Consider the following 17,349-nt stretch of genomic DNA (forward strand, 5'->3'; position numbering starts at 1 on the left):
ACAATAAGTTTTCTGAACCCTTCCACATTTAGTGTTGCTAGGAAATCCAGTAAGTTTATGACCTTGATTGATTTATAGGGGGTCCAGTGCATGGAAAATCGAGATCAGATCTCTTCTCCCAATAACATTACTAGATCCCTTGTAAACTGTTAGTGCTAGACATCCATCAATCCTTCCATCAGTTTAAAGAAATAACATAAAGAAATTAAGTATTAAATATTTATAGAGAGAAAAATATTGTTGTAAAAAAAAAGTTGTTTCTTTCCATAACCCCTCCCCACTCATCAAGGGTTATTTACAAAAGTGCAAATCTGCTTTCCCAGAGTAAATGCCATATTGTTATTCTATGTGCCAATTTATGTATGAAATCGCCATAGTTCACAGGGAAGTGCAGAGATTTGCTGGCCAAGATGGAGGTTTCTGAAAGATGCAGCACCTGATCAAGAAGATGGGCAGGCTGGGTTGTTTATTGCTGAGTGAAGGTCAGGTACATGATCCTGCCTAGAGATTTCAATTTGTGAGATGACATTATGTCAACTGGATTCTAGGGGCGGAGAAGGAGCATTTAGGGGATCATTAATTTTTATTACTGCAGCACCCACTAGACAGGGATGTCTAGTGGGTGCTGCAGTAATAAAAACATTTAAAACACACACAAAAGTATCACATACAAAAACAGTCCTACTGTCCCCTCACTCTCATGGTTCATGGAAACCTGCGAGATTGTGGAGAGTGTTTATTATTATGGTGGTTAGATCCGATGAGTGTTCTTTTTGGCAACTAGTCACATTTATGCAAACACTGTTGTATGTGACGTACGAGTATTACAGATTATACTTCTTTATTTTGCGCTTCTTTCCTCTCAAATGAAATTATTATATCATGTTAAAAAATTGTAGTTGTCTCAGAATCCATATGAATGTATGATTTTCATGTATATAACTATACTGTTAGTTCTGTGGGGCATTGATAGGTAACCCAGGGCCGGATTAACCCGAGATCTAATTGGGCTACAGCCCAGGGGCCTTGGGCATCCAGGGGGCCCTTGAAAGTGCTCAGTGACATTATTACTTGGTGCGGGAGCGGGGGCGCCTGAGGCCCGATCGATGCTGCTGAGCCTGTCACTGTAGTAATCTCCTTACTGAGGAGATCTCGTGAGAGTGAGACTCACTCCCACGAGATCTCCTCGGTAAGGAGCTTACAGCGCGCCGCGGAAGAACTACAGTGACAGGAGAACAGAAAGAGATAAGCACTGGGGGGAGAGGGAGGCTTACAAGGGGGGGCTCACGGGGGGGGTCGACTCACAGGGGGGCCTCATGGGGGAATGGAGGCCCCCTTAGCCCAGGGGCCTCAATTTCCTTAATCCGGTCATGTGGTAACCCGATACACTACAGGCAGGGCCGGTGCTAGGGTCTGTGGCGCCCTAGGCACATTTACAAAATCGGCGCCCCGCGACCATAGCCTCCCCCCCCCCCCGCGCCCCCCGGCACATTTTCAAAATCGGCGCCCCCACCCTGCACACTTACAAAATAGTGTGTAATTGTGCAGGGTGGGGGCGCCGATTTTGAAAATGTGCGTCTTTTCTTACCTGCTTCTAACCTTGCCTAGTGGGAGCGCCGGGCCTGACTACAGGGGCCACATAGGCAGCCATCTATCCTTCAAAAGGGCCACACATTATCCTTAATCTCATTAATAAGCTCAAACAGTACATTTAATGAAAGGAGAAGACACATATCAGTAATAACATAGCAGGCATTTTAAACAAGTGTTACAGGCTGTAACAAACACAAATGTGACAATGAAACAGGAAGGAACTGGGGGCCACAGGTGAAGACTCTGAGTGCTGCATGTGGCCCTAGGGCCGTCTGCTGCCCATCACTGGCACAGAGTGGTCATATACATCATGTACAATTTTGGTTGCATTGAATAAATGAGCAACGATATAATTTAACTCACAGAGTTAAAAACACCAGGAGCTCACAGGCATTTTCAAAAAGAAAACAAGATGAACTAGGAGTGTTGGCTAACCTGTGACACTCCAGGTGTTGTGAAACTACAAGTCCCAGCATGCTTTGCCAATATATAGCAGCTTATTGCTGGAAGGGTATGCTGGAACTTGTAGTTTCACAACACCTGGAGTGTCACAGGTTAGCCAACACTGATCTGGGACATGCCCTACTCCAACTATAAATCTGTAATCACATTTTAAATTGACCTCCCCTCCAATGCAACATGGTTTTACCAAGGTGCAAAGTTACTCCTTTCCTTAATAAATTAGGCCATCAGTGTCCAAAAGTGCAAATTGCTACAAAAATATATTAAGATAATTAATACATTAATATCTAAAAATCAAATCTTTATTAATCCAATTATTAAAATCCAAATTATCATTTATATCATTAGTGCATGCGAAATATTAATATAGTGTGTAAATTGTGCAATATAAAAAGTTAAAAGTATCTGAAATGGTTTCCCTGCCCTGGAAAATAATTCACTCCTAGGGGTAAATGTATGAAGATCCGATTTTTTCAACTTGCCGGAAATCAGCGACTTTGCAGCTAAAATTTAAAGCGGCGATGGCTTGTAAATTGCCTTTACAAGCCATCGCCGCTTTAAATTTTAGCTGCAAAGTCGCCGATTTCCGGCGAGTTAAAAAAATCGGATCTTCATACATTTACCCCCTAATGGTAAATAAATAAACATTTCTAGAATTATATGTTCCTACTAGGGATGAGCGCACTCGGATTTCTGAAATCCGAGCCCACCCGAACGTTGCGGATCCGAGTCGGATCCGAGACAGATCCGGGTATTGGCGCCAAATTCAAAAGTGAAACTGAGGCTCTGACTCATAATCCCGTTGTCGGATCTCGCGATACTCGGATCCTATAAATTCCCCGCTAGTCGCCGCCATCTTCACTCGGGCATTGATCAGGGTAGAGGGAGGGTGTGTTAGGTGGTCCTCTGTGCTGTTTAGTTCTGTGCTGTTTAGTTCTGTGCTGTTTAGTTCTGTGCTGTTTAGTGCTGTGCTGTGCTGTGCTGTTTAGTGCTGTGCTGTGCTGTGCTGTGCTGTGTTCTGCAGTATCAGTCCAGTGGTGCTGTGTGCTGTGCTCTGTCCTTCTGAGGTCAGTGGTGCTGCTGGGTCCTGTGCTGTGTCCTGTTCAGTCCAGTGGTGCTGTGTCCTGTGCTCTGTGCTTCTAAGGACATAGTTATTTCCCCAATATTCCCCTGTGTTTAAAAAAATAAAAAAAAGTTTTTTTAAAAAATACCAAAAACTACTTTAATATTTTTTAATTACCACAAAATTTTCACAACCAATCCTGCAGTATAAGCCCATTGGTACTGCAATATTACCAAGTTCACACATTCAGCAGTAAAAGTCCAGTGGTACTGCAATATTACAAAGTTTACACATTCTGCAGTATCAGTCCAGTGGTGCTGTGTCCTGTGCTCTGTCCTGCTGAGTTCCGTAGTGCTGCTGGGTCCTGTGCCGTGTCCTGTTCAGTCCAGTGGTGCTGTGTCCTGTGCTCTGTGCTTCTAAGGGCATAGTTATTTCCCCATTATTCCCAAGTTTTTAAAAAATAAAAAAAAAGTAAAAAAAAATAAAAAATTTAAAAAAAAAAAAAAATATATAATAATTATAACCAAATTTGCAAAACCAATCCAGCATTATAAGTCCATTGGTACTGCAATATTACCAAGTTCACACATTCTGCAGTATCAGTCCAGTGGTGCTGTGTCCTGTGCTCTGTCCTGCTGAGTTCCGTAGTGCTGCTGGGTCCTGTGCCGTGTCCTGTTCAGTCCAGTGGTGCTGTGTCCTGTGCTCTGTGCTTCTAAGGGCATAGTTATTTCCCCACTATTCCCAAGTTTTTTAAAAATAAGAAAAAAGTAAAAAAAAATAAAAAATTTAAAAAAAAAATAAAAAATAATAATTATAACCAAATTTGCAAAACCAATCCAGCAGTATAAGTCCATTGGTACTGCAATATTACCAAGTTCACACATTCTGCAGTATCTTGTGCTACATATAATGGAGACCAAAAATTTGGAGGATAAAGTAGGGAAAGATCAAGACCCACTTCCTCCTAATGCTGAAGCTGCTGCCACTAGTCATGACATAGACGATGAAATGCCATCAACGTCGTCTTCCAAGCCCGATGCCCAATCTCGTAGTACCGGGCATGTAAAATCCAAAAAGCCCAAGTTAAGAAAAAGTAGCAAAAAGAGAAACTTAAAATCATCTGAGGAGAAACGTAAAGTTGCCAATATGCCATTTACGACACGGAGTGGCAAGGAACGGCTTAGGCCCTGGCCCGTGTTCATGACTAGTGGTTCAGCTTCACCCACGGATCTTAGCCCTCCTCCTCCTCCCCCCCCCTACAAAAAATTGAAGAGAGTTATGCTGTCAGCAACAAAACAGCAAACAACTCTGCCTTCTAAAGAGAAATTATCACAAATCCCCAAGGCGACTCCAAGGGTGTTGGTGGTTGTCAAGCCTGACCTTCCCATCACTGTACGGGAAGAGGTGGCTCGGGAGGAGGCTATTGATGATGTAGCTGGCGCTGTGGAGGAACTTGATGATGAGGATGGTGATGTGGTTATTGTAAATGAGGCACCAGGGGGGGAAACAGCTGATGTCCATGGGATGAAAAAGCCCATCGTCATGCCTGGTCAGAAGACCAAAAAATGCACCTCTTCGGTCTGGAGTTATTTTTATCCAAATCCAGACAACCAATGTATGGCAATATGTAGCTTATGTAAAGCTCAAATAAGCAGGGGTAAGGATCTTGCCCACCTAGGAACATCCTCCCTTATACGTCACCTGAATAACCTTCATAGTTCAGTGGTTAGTTCAGGAACTGGGGCTAGGACCCTCATCGGTACAGGGACACCTAAATCCCGTGGTCCAGTTGGATACACACCAGCAACACCCTCCTCGTCAACTTCCTCCACAATCTCCATCAGATTCAGTCCTGCAGCCCAAGTCAGCAGCCAGACTGAGTCCTCCTCAATACGGGATTCATCCGAGGAATCCTGCAGCGGTACGCCTACTACTGCCACTGCTGCTGTTGCTGCTGTTAGTCGGTCATCTTCCCAGAGGGGAAGTCGTAAGACCGCTAAGTCTTTCACCAAACAATTGACCGTCCAACAGTCGTTTGCCATGACCACCAAATACGATAGTAGTCACCCTATTGCAAAGCGTATAACTGCGGCTGTAACTGCAATGTTGGTGTTAGACGTGCGCCCGGTGTCCGCCATCAGTGGAGTGGGATTTAGAGGGTTGATGGAGGTATTGTGTCCCCGGTACCAAATCCCCTCGAGATTCCACTTCACTAGGCAGGCGATACCAAAAATGTACAGAGAAGTACGATCAAGTGTCCTCAGTGCTCTTAAAAATGCGGTTGTACCCACTGTCCACTTAACCACGGACATGTGGACAAGTGGTTCTGGGCAAACGAAGGACTATATGACTGTGACAGCCCACTGGGTAGATGCATCCCCTTCCGCAGCAACAGCAACAGCTGCATCAGTAGCAGCATCTACAAAATGGCTGCTCATGCAAAGGCAGGCAACATTGTGCATTACAGGCTTTAATAAGAGGCACAACGCTGACAACATATTAGAGAAAATGAGGGAAATTATCTCCCAGTGGCTTACCCCACTTAGACTCTCATGGGGATTTGTGGTGTCAGACAATGCCAGTAACATTGTGCGGGCATTAAATATGGGCAATTTCCAGCACGTCCCATGTTTTGCCCACACCATTAATTTGGTGGTGCAGCATTACCTCAAGAGTGACAGGGGTGTGCAGGAGATGCTTGCGGTGGCCCGCAAAATTGCTGGACACTTTCGGCATTCAGCCAGTGCCTACCGCAGACTAGAGGCACATCAAAAAAGCTTGAACCTGCCCTGCCATCACCTCAAACAAGAGGTTGTGACGCGCTGGAACTCCACCCTCTATATGCTGCAGAGGATGGAGGAGCAGCAAAAGGCCATTCAGGCCTACACAGCCACCTACGACATAGGCAAAGGAGTGGGGATGCGCCTGAGTCAAGCGCAGTGGAGACTGATTTCCGTGTTGTGCAAGGTTCTGCAGCCATTTGAACTTGCCACACGAGAAGTCAGTTCCGACACTGCCAGCTTGAGTCAGGTCATTCCCCTGATCAGGCTGTTGCAGAAGCAGCTGGAGAAAGTGAGGGAGGAGCTGGTAAGCCATTGCGATTACAGCAAGCATGTAGCTCTTGTGGATGTAGCCCTTCGTACGCTTTGCCAGGATCCGAGGGTGGTCACTCTTTTAAAGTCAGAGGAATACATTCTGGCCACCGTGCTCGATCCTCGGTTTAAAGCGTATGTTGTGTCTCTGTTTCCGGCGGACACAAGTCTACAGCGGTGCAAAGACCTGCTGGTCAGGAGATTGTCCTCTGAAGAGGACCGTGACATGCCAACAGCTCCACCCTCATTTTCTTCCACATCTATGGCTGCGAGGAAAAAGCTCAGTTTTCCCAAAAGAGGCACTGGCGGGGATGCTGATAACATCTGGTCCGGACTGAAGGACCTGCCAACCATTGCAGACATGTCTACTCTCGCTGCATTGGATGCTGTGACAATAGAAAAAATTGTGGATGATTACTTTGCTGACACCATCCAAGTAGACATGTCAGACAGTCCATATTGTTACTGGCAGGAAAAAAAGGCAGTTTGGAAGCCCCTGTACAAACTGGCTCTATTTTACCTGAGTTGTCCCCCCTCCAGTGTGTACTCGGAAAGAGTTTTTAGTGCAGCGGGGAACCTGGTCAGTGAGCGGCGAAGGAGGTTGCTTCCTCACAACGTTGAAAAAATGATGTTTATAAAAATGAATAATCAATTCCTCAATGAAGTACAGCACTGCCCTCCAGATACTACAGAGGGACCTGTGATTGTGGAGTCCAGCGGGGACGAATTGATAATGTGTGATGAGGAGGAAGTACACACTGTAGGGGGAGAGGAATCAGAGGTTGAGGATGAGGACGACATCTTGCCTCAGTAGAGCCTGTTTAGTCTGTACAGGGAGAGATGAATAGCTTTTTTGGTGTGGGGGCCCAAACAAACCAATCATTTCAGTCAAAGTTGTTTGGTAGGCCCTGTCGCTGAAATGATTGGTTTGTTAAAGTGTGCATGTCCTATTTCAACAACATACCTCTCAACTGCAGCTCATCCCTCCTCTGCGGGGATAATGTCTCCTGTGCTCTGACACGTCACTCTGTGTACTCTCAGCCTCAGGATCTGACACTACAGCTACCATGCCTCTTGTAGCAGCCCTCACTCCAGGGCCTCTTCCATGTGCAGTGTCCCCCTCTCTCTTGGGTTCACTATAGTGGCATGGAGTTCTCCCCCTCATCCAGGGCACACATTCCTTGCCCTGGCTCAGTCACCACGCTCAGACTTCCAGGCAATGCTGGGGGAGCCTGGGAGCTTCCACCCCAGGTCCCCAGCTACAACTCTCCTCTCCTGTGTCTTCTCTCTCTTTCTGACACTTTAAAGATCGTGCCTTTAAATGAAAAAGTCAGTCTTCATTGCACGACTATGTGCAAGTGCAACAGGGACATTTTTTTGGGTTTACAAAGTCAAACAATAACACTTCGACCCTGTCTGTCTGGGGTCTCTCAATGACGAATTGTCTGTAGCATGTTTGGAGGAGATATTGTGGCCCCGGTATCAAATTGGGTACCGGGGCCACCCCACTATGCAGTCCAGATACTTGTTTGGTGGAATTCCGACACGTGGAGTGTTTTTTAATTATATTGTGGCCTCGGTACCAAATTGTGTACCGGGGCCACCACACTACGCAGTCAAGATACTTGTTTGGTGGAATTCAGACCAGTTGAGGGTTTTATTATTATATTGTGTGGACCACTCTATCTATACCACACTACAACTCTATACCACTCTATTTCCTACTTTAATTCTATTTAATTCTATTTCCTACTTTAATTCTATTACTAATTAATTACCATAAAGAGGAACAAAAAAAACCAATTTTACCAAAAGTATAATATGACTTAGACTTACAAACACTACACTTGAAAGATCGTGCCTTTAAATGAAAAAGTCAGTCTTCATTGCACGACTATGTGCAACAGGGACATTTTTTTGGGTTTACAAAGTCAAACAATAACACTTCGACCCTGTCTGTCTGGGGTCTCTCAATGACGAATTGTCTGTAGCATGTTTGGAGGAGGTATTGTGGCCCCGGTACCAAATTGTGTACCGGGGCCACCACACTACGCAGTCAAGATACTTGTTTGGTGGAATTCAGACCAGTTGAGGGTTTTATTATTATATTGTGTGGACCACTCTATCTATACCACACTACAACTCTATACCACTCTATTTCCTACTTTAATTCTATTTAATTCTATTTCCTACTTTAATTCTATTACTAATTAATTACCATAAAGAGGAACAAAAAAAACCAATTTTACCAAAAGTATAATATGACTTAGACTTACAAACACTACACTTTAAAGATCGTGCCTTTAAATGAAAAAGTCAGTCTTCATTGCACGACTATGTGCAACAGGGACATTTTTTTGGGTTTACAAAGTCAAACAATAACACTTCGACCATGTCTGTCTGGGGTCTCTCAATGACGAATTGTCTGTAGCATGTTTGGAGGAGGTATTGTGGCCCCGGTATCAAATTGGGTACCGGGGCCACCCCACTATGCAGTCCAGATACTTGTTTGGTGGAATTCCGACACGTGGAGGGTTTTTTAATTATATTGTGGCCTCGGTACCAAATTGTGTACCGGGGCCACCACACTACGCAGTCAAGATAGATAGATGCGTATTGCGTATCATAGATAAAGTACATTCAGTGGTGTGGGGCAAATTGAAAAATATTCCAAATGCACTGACATTATCAAAAACAAGAGGTTGTCACACGCTAAAACTCCAACATGTATATGATGGAGAGGATGGAGGAGCAGCCGTATGTGTAGTGTAATGCAGATCTGTTGAAGGTTTTTTATATATTTTATTGTGGTGCCCAGTGCCCACTCCTCTACGCAGTCCAGATACATTTATTGGTGCGAATCATAAAAGTTCAGGGTTTTTAATATATATTGTGGTGACCCACTCCTCTACGCAGTCCAGGTACATTTATTGGTGCGATTCATAAAAGTTCAGGGTTTTTAAGATATCTTGTGGTGACCCACTCCTATACGCAGTCCAGGTACATTTATTGGTGCGATTCATAAAAGTTCAGGGTTTTTAATATATATTGTGGTGACCCACTCCTCTACGCAGTCCAGGTACATTTATTGGTGCGAATCATAAAAGTTCAGGGTTTTTAATATATCTTGTGGTGACCCACTCCTCTACGCAGTCCAGGTACATTTATTGGTGCGAATCATAAAAGTTCAGGGTTTTTAAGATATTGTGGTGACCCACTCCTCTACGCAGTCCAGGTACAATTATTGGTGCGAATCATAAAAGTTCAGGGTTTTTAAGATATTGTGGTGACCCACTCCTCTACGCAGTCCAGGTACAATTATTGGTGCGAATCATAAAAGTTCAGGGTTTTTAAGATATTGTGGTGACCCACTCCTCTACGCAGTCCAGGTACAATTATTGGTGCGAATCATAAAAGTTCAGGGTTTTTAAGATATTGTGGTGACCCACTCCTCTACGCAGTCCAGGTACAATTATTGGTGCGAATCATAAAAGTTCAGGGTTTTTAAGATATTGTGGTGACCCACTCCTCTACGCAGTCCAGGTACAATTATTGGTGCGAATCATAAAAGTTCAGGGTTTTTAAGATATTGTGGTGACCCACTCCTCTACGCAGTCCAGGTACAATTATTGGTGCGAATCATAAAAGTTCAGGGTTTTTAAGATATTGTGGTGACCCACTCCTCTACGCAGTCCAGGTACAATTATTGGTGCGAATCATAAAAGTTCAGGGTTTTTAAGATATTGTGGTGACCCACTCCTCTACGCAGTCCAGGTACATTTATTGGTGCGAATCATAAAAGTTCAGGGTTTTTAAGATATTGTGGTGACCCACTCCTCTACGCAGTCCAGGTACATTTATTGGTGCGATTCATAAAAGTTCAGCGTTTTTAATATATATTGTGGTGACCCACTCCTCTACGCAGTCCAGAAAGATACCTTGTTGCAACGTTTTGGACTAATAACTATATTGTGAGGTGTTCACAATACACTGTAAATTAGTGGAAATGCTTGTTATTGAATGTTATTGAGGTTAATAATAGCCTAGGAGTGTAAATAAGCCCAAAAACTTGATTTTTAAACTTTTTATGTTTTTTTCAAAAAAAATTCGAATCCAATACCTTAAATCCGAACCGAGACCTTTCGTCAAGTGTTTTGTGAGACAAATCCGAACCTCAAAAATAACGAAAATCCGGATCCAAAACACAAAACACGAGACCTCAAAAGTCGCCGGTGCACATCCCTAGTTCCTACTAATAATAAATATTATGATTAATTCAGTATATCAAAAAATATATACACGATTCTGCCATTAATAAAATAAGAAAGCTGTTGTGTGTACACTGCCTCTCCTTCTAATTCAAAGAAATTGAGAAGATATTGGTCCTGATTCATTAAGAAAAACAAAGCAATAAAAAAAATAAGTAACTTTGTACCTTGGCAAAACCATGTTGCATTGGAGGGCGATGTAAATTTAATAATGGGATGGCAGATTTATAGTTGGGGTAGAGCATGTCCTAGATCATCTTTAAATTTCTTACTCATATTTGTGCCTTACTTTCCTTAATGAATCAGGTCCCTAGTGTGCAAGTATCCAGAGGATGATTGGGGGAAGGGGCTCAATCCATTAGAATATGCAAAATGTTTCGCTCTGTGCAGACACCACCATTTTACTGTATGAAATCCATACTTGTTGCTTAAAATCAGTACAATTAGCAATTGCACTGTAAGAGGCTCAATTTTGCACCTCCATATGTGCACTTGGAAATAAAGCGTTAGCTAATCAGAGTTCAACTTTCAAGGATAACATTGCAAATCTTCTGTTCAGTGCATACATGCACAAATGAATATTTAAATATGTATGTTTTTTCTCTACAACGGTAGCCTTAAAAATAGATATTTGCATATAGGAAACATGTAAATTGCACATTTATACTTAGTGTAAAAACTACGTTGGTTCAGTAAAAATGGCTGCTGGAATTTGAATTTGAAATCCATTTGCTTTCCTACACCTAGAACAACTGCAATATATAAATATATACAAAACATAAAGCCAAATAGGCTCTAAAGAGTGTCGGAAAATTCTACAAACCATTACAGTTAATAGTGCTTTCCAAACCATTAGAGTTGAGTGGATGGGTTTCATTTTACATTTTGTTGCCCTTGAGAGATATTTATTTTGCCTCATGTTATACAAATAATTAACAACTAGTAGAAAGAGTTCACATTTTAAATCAATGGCTTCTTTTATAAGTAATTCCTTTTCCTTTTTAAAGAGCACCGTGGATATTTGCTGTCAAATCACAACATAACACAATACCGTAGGATAATATTCTTTGAAAAAATATACATATATATTTAGCCTCATTCCGGTGAATATATATATATATATATATATATATATATATATGCATACATACATACATACATACATACATACAGTGACAGAGTCACTGGAATGCGGCTAAATGGTAGCGGTACGTGTCCCAGGCTTCCTGCTTTCTGTACCTTAAAACACCAGAGAGAATGTGTAGGTATGTGGGAAAAGCTTCCCTGAAGATGTTTCCCTGCTGTAACAAAACATGGTAAGGGTGCTATGAGGTGCCTTGCCTTTTTATTGTTATATATATATATATATATATATATATATATATATATATATATATATATATATATACGAGGTATGTGTCACGGTCACTAGAGTTCTTGACCCAATGCTCTGCTAGTTGTTATCACTACTCTCGAGGCGCGGAGTCTAACGCAGTGACTGGTCTTCTCCAGGGACCCCCGCAAGAGGGTTTGGGTTTCGCGACGTCACAGAGCAGGTCGCGGTCCTCAAGAGAGTGCCGCAGAGCAACGGGGTACAGCTAACTATAACGTTAATAATAGAAATAATGTGAGGGTACTCAGGAGAACATAGATATATACGATGATGGTAACAACACTTGTCCGGCAGGAGAGATAATAAAACATAAACTATAGGATAAGCAAACAGAGGTAATGTTATCCCAATAACACTAAAGCAAATAAGAAAGATATAACCTGATGGTAGCAATTGGCCAGAAATAATGAATGGTGATAGAATAAAAGGTTGCCAACAGGTAATAGGTAACAGTCACTTCAGCCCACAACAGCAGGCTAGTTGACCACAGTTGTGGTTAAGAAGTATCCGGCCAGCGGGTAAGAAGCAGCGGTCACTACAGCATACAGCGGGAGGCAGGTTTACCACGGATGTGGCTAAGAGTATCCGGCCAACAGGTGAGAAGCAGCGGTCACTACAGCTTACAACAGGAGGCAGGTTTACCACAGATGTGGCTAAGAGTATCCGGCCAACAGGTGAGAAGCAGCGGTCACTACATCATACAGCAGGAGGCAGGTTTACCATGGATGTGGCTAAGAGTATCCAGCCAACAGGTGAGAAGCAGCAGTCACTACAGCACACAACAGGAGGCAGGTTTACCACGGATGTGGCTAAGAGTATCCGGCCAACAGGTGAGAAGCAGCAGTCACTACAGCATACAACAGAAGGCAGGTTTACCACAGATGTGGCTAAGAGTATCCGGCCAACAGGTGAGAAGCAGCAGTCACTACAGCACACAACAGGAGGCAGGTTTACCACTGATCCACAGAAACAAAGTACACAGCTGACACGAGGAGGTGAGAATCAAGATCAGACAATTAAGGAGGGGTCAGGAGTGCCTTAAATAGAGACAAGGCTAATGGATAGCCAATACCAATAAGGGAAAGGTTATAAAGAGACCTCCTGATCTGCACATGCGCAGAAGCCTAGTCAAGATGGTGGACGGCCGTGGCGCAGCACAGGATCCGGCAGAGGGGCAACTGGCCCAGCTCCAGATCTAGAAGTCCGGTGAGTGACAGTATGTCTATTAAATAACGAGAATGTGATTCCACCTAGTAAACAAAACAGTCAGAACCGGTTATAACTGCATACGTAGTAACCTTGAACCCATCTGAACCTGCATGACAAGCTGCAACACTCTATGACGTTCAGTTGATTGTGAGTCACCATTTAGTTTGGTTGTGTTTTCTGTAGAGTGCCGAAAAAATGTTAAGTTTAAAAGTTGAACGTGTCAATTTGAAATTTTGCACAAAACACCAACAGAATGTTTTCAAATGCTTACTACGGCCTATGGGAATGACTGCCTGTCTCGTGCGCGTGTGTTTGAGTGGCACAAAAGATTTAGCGAGGGACGTGAGAATGTCGAGTGGACGACCTTGCACTTCAAGAACCAAAGAAAATGTAGAAAAAATCAGTCAGATTGTTCGAAAAGACCGTCGACTCAGTGCCTGAATGATAGCTGAATCCATTGACAAAGACACCGTATGGATAATTTTGTGTGAGGATCTTAACATGACGAAAGTTTGTGCAAAGATGGTCCCAAGGGTTCTCACACCAGAGCAAAAAGAAAGTCGCAAGGAATGTTGTGTTGACATTCTGCAGCAACTTGACACAGATCCAAACCTGTTTTATAAAGTAATCACTTGTGATGAGACCTGGATCTTCCAGTACGATCCTGAAACCAAAAGACAGCCAATGCACTGGAAAACACCGTCATCACCAAGAATGAAAAAATCTTGTCAAAGCAAGTCAAAATGCAAAGCTATGCTGATTGTTTTTTTCGATATCAAGGGTGTAATTTTGGAAGAATGGGTTCCAGAAAGCACAACAGTTAATCAGCATTATTATAAGAAAGTTTTGCAAAAGCTGAGAGAAAGAGTCAGAAAGAAACGCCCGCAACTGTGGAAAAATGGTTTCTTTCTTCACCAGGACAATGCGCCTGCTCACACAGCACTCTCTGTGAAGCAGTTGTTGACCGAAAAACACATTACTACACTTGAACATCCTCCATACTCGCCTGATTTAGCAGCTTGTGATTTTTATCTTTTCCCAAAAGTTAAATCAGTGCTTAAAGGGACTTAGGGAATTTAGATTGTAAGCCCCAATGGGGCAGGGACTAATGTGAGTGAGTTCTCTGTACAGCGCTGTGGAATTAGTGGCGCTATATAAATAAATGATGATGATGATGATGATATTTTGAGTCAGTTGATGCTGTAAAGAAGAAAACGGCAGATATGTTGAAACAAGTGACAGAAATTGATTTGCTCCCTGCCTTCGACTAGTGGAAAATAAAGACTACAGCGATGTATTAGTGCAAATGGGGAGTATATTGAAGGGGACAAACATTAAACTTGTAATACCAATAAATAAAGGTGAGTTATTTAATCAGTCTCATTATTTAATAGACATACCTCGCATATGTATATATATATATATATATATATATATATATATATATATATATATAACTGTAATTAGGATTAAACAAGATATACACTCATCATTTAATTTTGTACTTTTAATTTTTCATATATTTATGAAATAGGAATTGTTCAAGTTTGTGTTTCTAAACACTGCCCAGCATGACAAAAGGTGATCAATAAGATAGATATGACAGCCCAATCTCCTTTAAGGGATCTCCCAGAGGGGAGGTCAAGTTGCAAGTGCAGCAGTATGTGGAGCCACAAATCTCATTATTCCGCCATGTTCTCCATGACAAAACGTGCAAACGCACCATCACACCACCGAGTGGTGGGGCCAAAAATATGCATAGTGAGCCTGCTCTCCAGGGGATCGGGAGAACTACACAAAATGTGTGATTCTCCCGGACAATCCAGGACAGTAGGCAAGTATGCAATAAACACACCGGTGGGGCATTTTTCTTTCAATAGCCCCATTACTTCTGCTGTCTGCAGTCATTGTCACAGCACTAGAAGCACTGGAGCATCGTGGTTGTGCTACAACGAGCAGGTGTATAACTTATGTGGTACCTGATTGGATGGGCTGCTCCTTTTACAATGCAAGGGGTGCATATTAGTTTATTATTTTGCACATAAGTTAAATACTGTCTGTTTTTTAGTGTAACACACAAATACTTGATAGCTTTAAATTTATACTGAAATTTAAAGTTGATCTAAGACATGCCCTTCCCCAACTATAAATCTGTCCCACATTTTAAATTTACATTCCCCTCATCATCATCACCATTTATTTATATAGCGCCACTGATTGCGCAGCGCTGTACAGAGAACTCACTCACATCATTCCCCTCCAATGCAACATGGTTTTGCAAAGGTGAAAAGTTACTCTTTTTTTGCTTTACTTTCCTTAATGAATCAGGCCCTAGAATCTTGAATGTACTTGATCATTAACCTAAATTTAGAAAAGTGAGATTTTATTTTATACAATGCGTGGAGAAAGTGTATATAGGGGGTTTTCCGTATTTAGCAGGAGTAAACAGAGCATTTTAATGTCCCCATAAAAGGACTTGTATTATACATGTGCTCGGAGATAGAAGAAACTAAGTCTTGGCCTACATTTTCATTGGGACAACTTTTGCCGCCCTCCAGGTGCGCTTTATACTGGATCAATAATAATAGTCTTCCACGTCCCAGACTATATTAACCAGCCGGCCACTAACTGGCGTCATTTGCAATGCACATATGCACAATACAGTACATATGCATATACAGTACATATACATATGCACAATACAGTTTTTTATAATTGTGACTCCTCCCACAGCCTTAGAGTGACTGACAGGCGACACTCCCACTTTGCCTTAAAAGGAAGTCTCCTCAGGTGCTCTGTAACTTCTATTCAATTCAGACACCCCAATCATCTCTGCTGTTTGCTGTGGGAATAAAACACTTGAAAGCATGTAAGTAAAAATCACAGTTTTACAATTTACTTCGTCACATGTCTCAGACCTGTACAAAACATAATCCAAGTGCAATGCCATACCCATGTTACCTGGCCTGCAGCCTTAATCTGCAGATTCCCCGGAACCCCACCTGCCCTATGCAGGAGAGGTGTGGAAATTAGGCCTCTTTGCCACAATGTGTGTATATATATATATATTTGTACAAAATTTATCTTTTTATTCACAGAAAATTATTTGATTATGTATGCAAATATCTGTACCATATTATATAACTTAAAAATATTGTCTTAGATTATATGCATCGTATCAATATAGATATGTATATTTCAGTTGTTTTTTTTCAATATATAAAAAAAACTTTTAATACATGAGCTGATGTAAATAATGTAAACTTTACAACCCTTATCTTACATATTACATTCATACATAATCATTGACCATGTGTTATGCAATATTACATTATTTTTACATTATATTATATTGAAATTATTTTTCTAGTACTCTTAACAAAAATCTGTGATTTCTGAGAAAACGTTTAGAAGTAACTGGAATCAGCTATCATCATTGGTAATATTAATGTATAATAATGTATAGCTCCTCCTCATTTTTCTTAAGGCATGTGGCTGCTGCGTATATAGGTCACTCCACTAGTGCTTGGAGGATTATCCTCATTATGACCCTGCAGGCTTTCTTCTTTAGCCTATTTCCAGGTTTTGCAGTGTCATGGGCAATATATTTAACTGCACTTAACAAGGATAAACAGCTCCTCCTTTGTATTTTTCTATATCCCAAATGACTCCTTACTGTTCCTCTTTGCCGTCATTATCCAGACTCAGCAGAGCCAACCTGAAACTGGAAGTCCCTCGCTCAACATGGCCTATACTCACGAAGATGCCCACTGCTCCAGATCTTATCCAAGAAATAAGTAAACAAAAGTGATGTGAAAAGGGAATGCCAAACAAACACAACTCCAATCTCTTATATCTGCTCATCGGGCCTTTAACCCCAAATGCCATTTTAATACATTTACATCTTTTCTCAATACTCCTAAACCGACCTCTTGGACTATGATCAATGCCCAGGATCTTGCTTCCTATATCAAGGGCAAGATGGATAAGATCAGACATGAAATGGTATCCTCCTCCTCAACCAATAACATGCTTAATTCCTTCCCTGCATCCTCTGACACCTTTTCTTCATTTGATACCACAGATGAAGATGAATTATCTACTCTCATCTTATCTTCCTCATCTGCTATCTGTCCACTTGACCCTATACCCTCCTAAATCAGTCAATCTCTGTCTGCTGTGTTCATCCCAGCCTTAACTAAAACCAGTAATTTTGCTCTCTCCACTTGTATCTTTCCATCATTATTCAAGCACGCAGTGATTAATTCT

This window comes from Mixophyes fleayi, chromosome 1 (genome assembly GCF_038048845.1).
Source record: "Mixophyes fleayi isolate aMixFle1 chromosome 1, aMixFle1.hap1, whole genome shotgun sequence".
Lineage (NCBI taxonomy): Eukaryota > Metazoa > Chordata > Amphibia > Anura > Limnodynastidae > Mixophyes > Mixophyes fleayi.